Below are 9,460 nucleotides of genomic sequence, written 5' to 3'. Positions count from 1 at the left end.
GCAATGAAGTTTCACAATGCTTACGTCAAATTTCAAAGAGAACATATGTTTTACAAACGATATAAAAAAAATAAACCTTTAAATCATTTTTAATTGCTATTTTGTTTGTTTTAAAAATTGGTTATAAAAGTACATAATGATTAAAGGTATTATGTATCTCTAATAAATATGTATGCATAAAAAAGCGTACCCATTAAGTAAAAGACACATATGTTGGAAAACAAATTTTATTCCTACATATTATACTTATTTTTTTCCCAAAATATCAAAGTGTAAACGATTATCGAAAGGATTTTCCCAAAGATTATGCCTTTATTTTTATTATAACTAAAATAGAATACACCGCAATTATAAATTTATATCTTAATTCTTTAACCGCAAACCTATACGCAGATACACATACACTTACGTATATTAATAACTTTTTTAAGACTAAAAATTCCAAAAATATTCTGTAAAAGTCATCTTTTTTGGTGTTATTTCTCATTTTTCGTTTACCTATTCGTCCGTAACTGTGTAGATAACCGAAATAGGTAGAAATGTATATGAAAATATACAATGCTTGAACGCAAATGAGTTTTTTTTTTTAATATTTCCTTCATAATATCCTGTGGTTTTACTTCAATGGAGGTCTTTTATTTCCTTATCAAAGGAAACAATGTAATTTAAGAAAAGGATCAAAATGATTTTTTTTTGTTTCCAGCGGTCGGTTAATTTTATATTCATGATCTCATTTTATTACACATGGGAATTCCCTTACTTTTTGAATTTATTTATATCGTATGTTGCTTGAAAATTCAAATATCCTTTATGATAATATTCATTTAATCACAAAAATTTTCAAAGTAATAAAGTAATATACAAACGTACTGTAAGTCGATATGTAGATTCAATAAATTATATAAAAAAGATTTGGGTTAATTTTACATTAAGATATACGCATATGTGTGTTACACATATTTAATTTATGCAAATGACTTCTATAATCCTCAAATAGAGCTTCGGGGATAATAATAAAATCACATCTCCTAAATTGAAATAAATTCATATGGTATTTTTTGCGCAAATCACATGACTAACGTACTTTATCTATTTGCATCTTTTTTAGTCTAGTATAGTATTAGCTATATAGTTAATTAGTTAGTTAATATTTTTAATTAGAATAACATTTTCAAATAGTTATTTGACAAATTGACTTGAAGAAAAGAAGCAAATATTGTCCTTTTTTATTCTGCGGTTTTGATGATTGCAGTTCAGAGTTATAGTATGTACTGTCTATGTCTATATAAAGACTCTTAAAATGTGAACTTATAAACTCCTCAGTGTTTCATTGCTTCGAAACTGTCGAATTCTACTGACTGTTCGATTCTATGGATTGTTAAATTCTATTGGTTATAATCAGGTCTTTAATGTATCAAGAATTATAACAAGCATATGTACATATTATATGTAAATTATATGTAATTATATAAACTACGATGGCTAAAATGTATGTAAATACTCTTCTTTTTTTAAAATAACCTAAATTTCTATCTAATTTGAGTCAAATTTGAGAAATATTTAAAACTACGTCTATTTATTTTTTTTGCAATTTTGTATTTTATTTTCATGTAATAAGGAATTTTAATTTTCAAAATGACCGCATAATAAAATGACGATCTTTCTGAATTCCTTAACTATTTTTTAACGTACGCGTATTTCGTTTATGTTTTTTTATATACCAACTAAAGATTGACAAGTGTACATGCTGATTTTATAACCATCCAATTACATGTATACACACTCACTTACATCATTGAAATGAAAAATAAATGATAAAACAAATATAACATTAAAAAAATTAAATTAAATTAAAAAAATGACTAACATAAATGTCAAAAAATCGTAAAAACAATTTTATAGAACATTTTTTATATTTAAAATTGAATATTAAAAGCAACAATGTTGCCATATGCAAAGATTATTAATTCTTTTTTAATGATTTTAATGTGAAATATTCAATGAGAAAGAAAATTTTAGAATTTTAAAAGTTAAAATAAAAAAAGCTGATTTTAAATATACACATGTAGCATTTAAAATATTCACATGCACCTACATACATGTAAATGAAATATTTTTAGATTTACATTTTTAAAGTAGAATTCAATAAAATAATTATACAACATCATAAAATTTAACTAGCGTTCAATGAATGTAATTACAAAATAATATAAGTGCTAGTTAAAGTTGAACATAAACTAAAGAAATTACAAATCATTTTAGTTTCTATAGTATTAGTCTTAATAGATTTCTTGAAGATATTTTACTTTCCAGAATAAAATTAGATAGATTAGTTTGATAACTGCGACTCTTTATAAAAAATTTAGATATAATATTATTATACCCGTACGAACGTATGTTCGAAGGGTATACTAAATTTGCCTTACCGTTTTTAACGCTAAGAAATAACGGTCTTAGATATAGACTCAAGTGTATGTTTTTGATCAGCGTCAAATTCTGAGTTGATTTAGCTTTGTCTGTTCGGCCGTCACAGCGATAGCTCAAAAACTAATTGAGCTAAGTTCACCAAATTTTCACAAAATGATTTATTGTAGTAAGGGCCTGAACCCTATTTAAATTGGACATGATTGGGGTACCGGTTCGGGTAGCTCCATACAACTTCAAAATTTATTTCGCTATATCTCAGAAACTATAACAGCTGTTAATTGATATTTCACACAAGCAAATATATTTGTAGGGCCGATGTGTTTTATAAAATTCGTTATAATTTCTTGGCTCTTTCTAGTAGCTGCCATATAAATTCAATAGTAGTTTAGCACACACAGTATTTTGAAAAACACAGTGCTGAAATTTTGCATAAATTAATATGGTAATACGGCAACATTTATTCGCACATAGGATAACAAATTCTATTTCTCAACTCTATTTTTTCTCGTTTTCAATTAAAATCCAATTTTTTCTGATAAAAGCACTTATTAAAAGAAGCGAGAAGTTTAAAAAAGTTTTCACTTTCACTTGGACGTCAATAGTATAGTTTTGGAAAGTTAAAGAAAATCGATAAAAGTATACCATCTGAACAGTGTTCATGAAAGTTCACTAAAATGTTGAACATAAGCATAACGATTGAAGCTAAAGAAGTGTTCATAACTCTTTTTCTTACAGTTAAACAACTTGAGTAACGATAATGTCATATGGTTGATGTAAAACTTATCGTTTTCAATATCGTTGGTAAACTGAAAATTAAAAAAAAAAACTATCTCGCTTGTTTTTTTTTTGATGCCCTACAGTCTACATCCACCCTTTAGCACTTGGTGAGATCTATATACAATTTCCTTGTTTCACGTGTACTGTTTGTCAGGTAAAATGTAATTTATGTAAACAATTTCTTAAGATCTCTATGAAAAATTCTGCACACATTTAAATCACATTGATTTATTTTCTAAATACCGTTGTTCTCTCTAAAGAAAATTAAAAATTTTAGAATTTTATGAGATTTCTTATTGTATTAAAATTCAGTGAGATATTTTGTTGTATCTGAAAAAAGAATCCAATTTTTTATAACTATGTATACAGATATGCGAGAAATTTTAATAAAGCGTAGAGAAGCATTTAATTAAACGATATAAGCAGGACGTGAATATAACATAAAGTATGTATATAATACCTATTTTTTACATATGTCTGCACACATGCATATTTTCACAAATACATAGTGTTATCATTGAAATATAAAACTATTTTTAAATATGTATTATTGATAATTAAATAAATGGTTGTTCGGCCATAAAAAACGTGTGTTACATAAATTAACGAACATATGTGTAAAAAAATTCGCTTGAAGACGCAGATTAGAAATATTTGGAATTGAGCAATATTAAGTATGTTAAATTTTTTTAAAGATTTTTTTTGAAATTTCTGCGATCATTATTATTACAAATTATAATTATCATCAATTTTGTAATTTTACCATTTTTTTAGAGTCTTATCACATTTTATTTAGGTGTGTATAACGTGAGTTGCGGCTTCCAAACACGCAAATTGAACGCACAATAAATGTTTAATTTAAATTACAAATTATATTATTCGTAGATGGCTACTGAATTATTTAGGTTTATTATTTCTTTCACCCACCCATTTTTACTAAGAGAAAAATAAAAATTTTTAAGATCAGAATGGATTTTTAATTTGATATTTTCTTAGTATACCAGAAAATTTTGAAAAAAAATTAGTTTTATACTGTCTGGCCGCTAACAGAAATTTGTACTCTTTACATTATAAATAAAAATTGAAATTTTTATAGAGTGAATATTATTTCTATGAAATAAAATTTTAATGCTTCCCATCTTAACTTCAAGTTAAAAGCGTTCTAATTCATAAAAATTTTGTAAACGAATAAAGGTGAAGGTTTGCTTCTACTGTAAAAACACTAAAATAATTTGAAATTGACTGTTATTTTAACTAGTATTTTGTCCACATGCCTACGTAGGTATTAAATTTTTTCTGCGATAAATCTGAAGGATTTCAATTTTAAACAAATTACGGAAATTATAAAAATATTTTATTTCATTTAAACAAAGTTTCCCTCCATCTTTTTCTTCTTCCAAAGTAATTACCCTTTCAAATTTTGCCAAACGTCAATTTTATTGAAAAGAAGAATTAGAGATTAGAGAGAGGGAGAATTATTCGTAATCGCTTTTAATAACCTTAAATTATCAGGTGGAAATGTGCTATTTTACAGTCCAAAATTCATTATTAATTTCAAAATCAGTTATTATTTTTCACATTCTCGAGAAATATATAAGGTCAGTATATAATAAATACATAAGTACACAAAAAATGACCATACTAGTGTGTATATGAAATGTTTTAAATATTATGTAAAGATCCTATAAAATTAAGTAAACTAAAATTTATATTGAATTTATGTAAATTTTAAATGTTCAATGATCTTGTGTTAAATAGTTCACATAAAATTGGGTGGTATCAAAAGAAGAGGAAGCAAATTGCTATAAGCACTGTGTTGCAGTCGTTTTTTTGTTTCTTTTTACCAACCGCATTGTGTATTTACATAATAAGGTAGGTTATGTGATGGCAACAAATTTTGCATGTCGAGTTTTCGGTGAAAACGTACTTCTAAATAGCAGGGAAACATAAATAAACTATTTTTGGCAACCTCTCGGTCTGTGTGTGTACGCGTGTCAGCTTATTTGGACTATGGCACGGATTGATCAACTTTTGGGATATATCAGGCTTCGGGACCTTTTTAGTTCAAACAGAACTTCGGGTCTTTTTTGCATTTTTTATCATTTTGAAGAAAATATTCAACAGATCTAATTGAAATTTCATATATAAGCTTCATTCGACCGTACCCGTAATCTGCTAGCTTTTGGAAGAAATCAGCAACTGGATGTTTACTACGGGCCAAATATACATTTTTCAGTATATAAAGAGAAATAATCAACGGATTTCACTCAAATTAAATATTTTAATTCGAGATGTAAAAAAAATGAATCTTAAATTTTTTAGAAAGATCAGGATTCGGAAACTGATCTGGGTGCCGGTTTTACATTTTTTACTATATCTACGAAACGGATTGATGGAATTTGAAATTTAATATTTAAGTTCTGGTTATAATCAGAAGTTGCTGATGAACTTTACGTATAATTCGGAGGGCACAAATTGAAATTCTCTTAAGAGTCAATTTCACATTTTTCTAGGTATGTTAATTAGAATCTTATTAGCATCCTTAAAATTCTAAAGAAGTGTTTCATAATTTCCTGAAATTCTTTTAACAATCTATTATGTGCTAACCACATCAGATTTTTTGTCTTGATTTAATATTTGCAGATGTTTTAAGAGAAAGAATTTAGGTTAGAATTTTTTTTTATATGGAGAGCTTATGAATATTTTTTTTTAAATACATTAATGTGGTGGAAAATGTATACACATAACGCAATTTCAATTGGAAATAAAATCTATAAAATTTAAACTTTTTAATAGAATCTAAAAACATATTTTAAAATAATGAGATCTACCAAAATTTGAAAAATTATGATCAGTTCAGTGTAAAAAGGATTTATCGAGCAAACTAAGATTGCCTTATACTGCTATTTGAATTTGTATTTTTACAACAGATGATAGCCAACAGCATCATATACATATGTATTTCTTTCTGTATTTTAATTTTGGACGCATGGCAATCGATGAAATTTAATGAATGCGCAGTTACATTAGAAATCAAGGCTATCTGGCTAAAAGTAGCCAGAGCTACCTAAGCTCTTTTTTTCACAAAAATCGTACGACATACAGATGAGAAGATCTTAAGACTCTAGATTGCTTTTTCAACTACCGTTTAGAGTCCCATGTGCCGTCAACTTTCAAAAAATTTTCTACAATTATAATTAACGGTGTTCTAAAAAGAAGTAAAGATATGTAAAAATTTATTGATAGGAAAAGAGCTATCACTATGGGACAGAGATTGCGCGTTACGAATTGAACATAAGTTCAATGCATATTTGTGTAAATTTTTGCATGTTGCATAGAAACTTTTTTAGAACCTACAGCTTGAAGAAAATTCAAATATGTTCCAATAGCGTACGATAAGAGGAAATGGCGCATGATCAACAACTTCAAAATAAATTGTGGAATTTAGTTCAGTTGAAATATCGAAAATAAAAAATCTTTATAAAGTTATTTTAACAAAATCTTAATTAATCAGTGGGAACATATTTTCAAAATACAATAATTTATTTCCTTATTTAATTTCATTAAATTCGTTAATTTAAAACTAGTTGTATCAGAATTTTAGCCGTATTTTTTTTAAGTTTCAAAATTAGTCAATTTTGAAACTTATAAGGGTCGATAAGCAAAATTTTAAAATATTTACTTAAAATAACTATGCTTAATATTAAATTTTCGGTATTTTCATCATTGACGATTCAATTTATGATAATTAAGTACATATAGTATATATATAACACTATTTATTATAACAATGCTGCATATACATTAAATATTTAAGAGCCATTATAAAACAGAATTATATATACATATGCATAATGATGTTACACTATATTATTTTAAAGCACTTCTTCAAAAAATCTAAAAAAAATGCGCTTATTAGAAATTTTATATGTACATAGAACTTTACTAGAAGCTTATTTCCGTAAAAAAAAAATTTTACTTATTTCTCCCGCCTATAAAGCTATAACCCCCTAAAAAGGCATTTTTTAACTGTTTTGCAAATGGAAAATTATTGTATTTTAAAAAAAAAAACAAAATGGTCGTTATCTAAAATCCGTTTTTTTTTTCAAATTTTTTTCCTTGTCAAAATGTTGTTCTTCTTCTAAAGCCCAGGTTGTGAAAGCTTGAAATTTTAACAATTTGTAGACACTAATAAATAGTTCATTTCGTTAGAAGAAATTATTTTTTAAACTGCTACCCGTCTCAAGTTGTCGCCTCTTGAAATTTGTAAAATTTATATTTTTGGTACCTTATATTTCCGAAACTGTAAGCTTCTTCAAATTTCTATAAACGCAGAAAGCTAATAGTAAAATTCCATGCCATTCAAAAATTCAATTTTTTTCTTAAATCACGCATTTAATCTTTAAAATCGAGCAATATGTTAACACCTCTTTAAATTTATTTTTGCTTTATTTCGAAGATTGCATATGCGATCCTTGTTTCATATATGAATGAAACTAATTTTAATATTCATAAATTGCTTCTAAAAACAGTATTTCCACTTGTTGAAGAGAAAAGTGCTATATTACAAACCATTATTTTTCTATTCTTTTTGTTCTTCTCGTAAATTTTACTATACAAATTTTTGTACAAATATTAATTTGATTTTATATCCAAATCCTTGTGAAATGTTTTTATTAAAGCAAATAAAAACTTACAATCGATTAACTTCCCGTGTAAAAATATGCGTTCATTGCGCCTACATAATCAGTACATTGACCTTTTGGAAAATTTGTTGACTGTAGAATAAGTTCTTGCATTTGAATTTAAATATGGGAGCGAGTTTTCTGTCTGTAATAATATGTGTATACCTAATAATAACAAGTCCTTTTTGATTAACTTTGAATTATTAATGATTTATTTTTGGGTTAATTATACAGAAATTTTATTTTGCTTGTTGTCGTAAAAAAGTTTTAAGGTTAAGTAAAATATTTTTCAAAACAGGAAATGTTCTTTGAAGAAGGAGAGTTTTAAATTTTCAAATTTCGTAAAAAATATTTGCCCATTTTTATTTAAAAAACGAGACAATTCATCTTTTTTTATAACAAATGAAAATCAATTCAATGCTTACGAATATTTTCAAAGTTTAGAACTGTATAATATTATTTGACATAACTCGGTAACCTTGTTTTAGTTTATAAGAACTGCATTAATCAAAATTGGACAAATTGTGAAATATATTGGACAGTTTATAAAATCTTTGAACTATCAAAAGTTTTCCAGTTACCAATGCCTTTCGTTTTCATTTAGTAGTTAAATTCCTTCAATATAATTACAGCATTAACAAAAAAAACTGTTACTAGAAGGATTAACTTGTTACTAGATACTAAAAAACTATTACTAGATACTATTTAAAATGTAGTAAATATCTAAAAATAAATTTATAAGAAATATTTTTGAGGAGAGGGTTTTCTAATATTCATATACATAACTGCATTTTCCTTCAATTTGTAAATCTTGTTGTTTCTTATATAATAATCTTATATAATATATAATATAATGTGTATATCTTAAATTACAAATATAAAATATTTGTGTTTCTTATAGAACAATTTTATATTTTTGTGATTTCGTAGTGGAAAAGGTAATAATTCCTACCTTCAAACAACAAATCGCTTTTTATATCCGCAACGACACATTCTGTAAGATGTAAGAATAAAATCGCTTATTAGAATAAAATTGTAAGTTATTACTCGAGTTGTAAACGAAATAAGATTTACATAATAACGATCTAACTGATTTTAATTTAGTATATTTCCCTTTGTTACAAGAAACATTGCTTAAATTGTTTTTCTTTAATAAATAGGTATTGAGTTGCTTTCCACAAAATAAGGGGTGAATATATTCACTTACCTGATAAGTATTCTTTCAAATAATACCAAATCACAATATTGTGCGTTTAATTTATTCAATATTAATCGCAAATCATTATATTGAAATGCATATTTAACATTCATTATACAATATTAATTCAATCATTTATATTTAATATAATTTTATATGGGTATACTTATGTATAACTACAACTACGATACAATGTAAGTTATGTCATAAAAAATCCAGTATAAAATCGACTACAAAAATCTACAGTTTTTAAAAATGTTTTAAATTTAAGTTTTTGTTTTGTTTTGTGTAACTTTGATTTGTAATTAATTGCACTTTTACGAGTACCTAAGTTATATTAATTAATTTTTTTCCCGGTGTTGTTTAGTTAACG

This window comes from Condylostylus longicornis, unplaced genomic scaffold (assembly GCF_029603195.1).
Source record: "Condylostylus longicornis isolate FDR11 unplaced genomic scaffold, ASM2960319v2 ptg000016l, whole genome shotgun sequence".
Taxonomy (NCBI): domain Eukaryota; kingdom Metazoa; phylum Arthropoda; class Insecta; order Diptera; family Dolichopodidae; genus Condylostylus; species Condylostylus longicornis.
The sequence above is the reverse complement of the archived record's forward strand: the minus strand, read 5'-3'. Positions refer to the sequence as shown.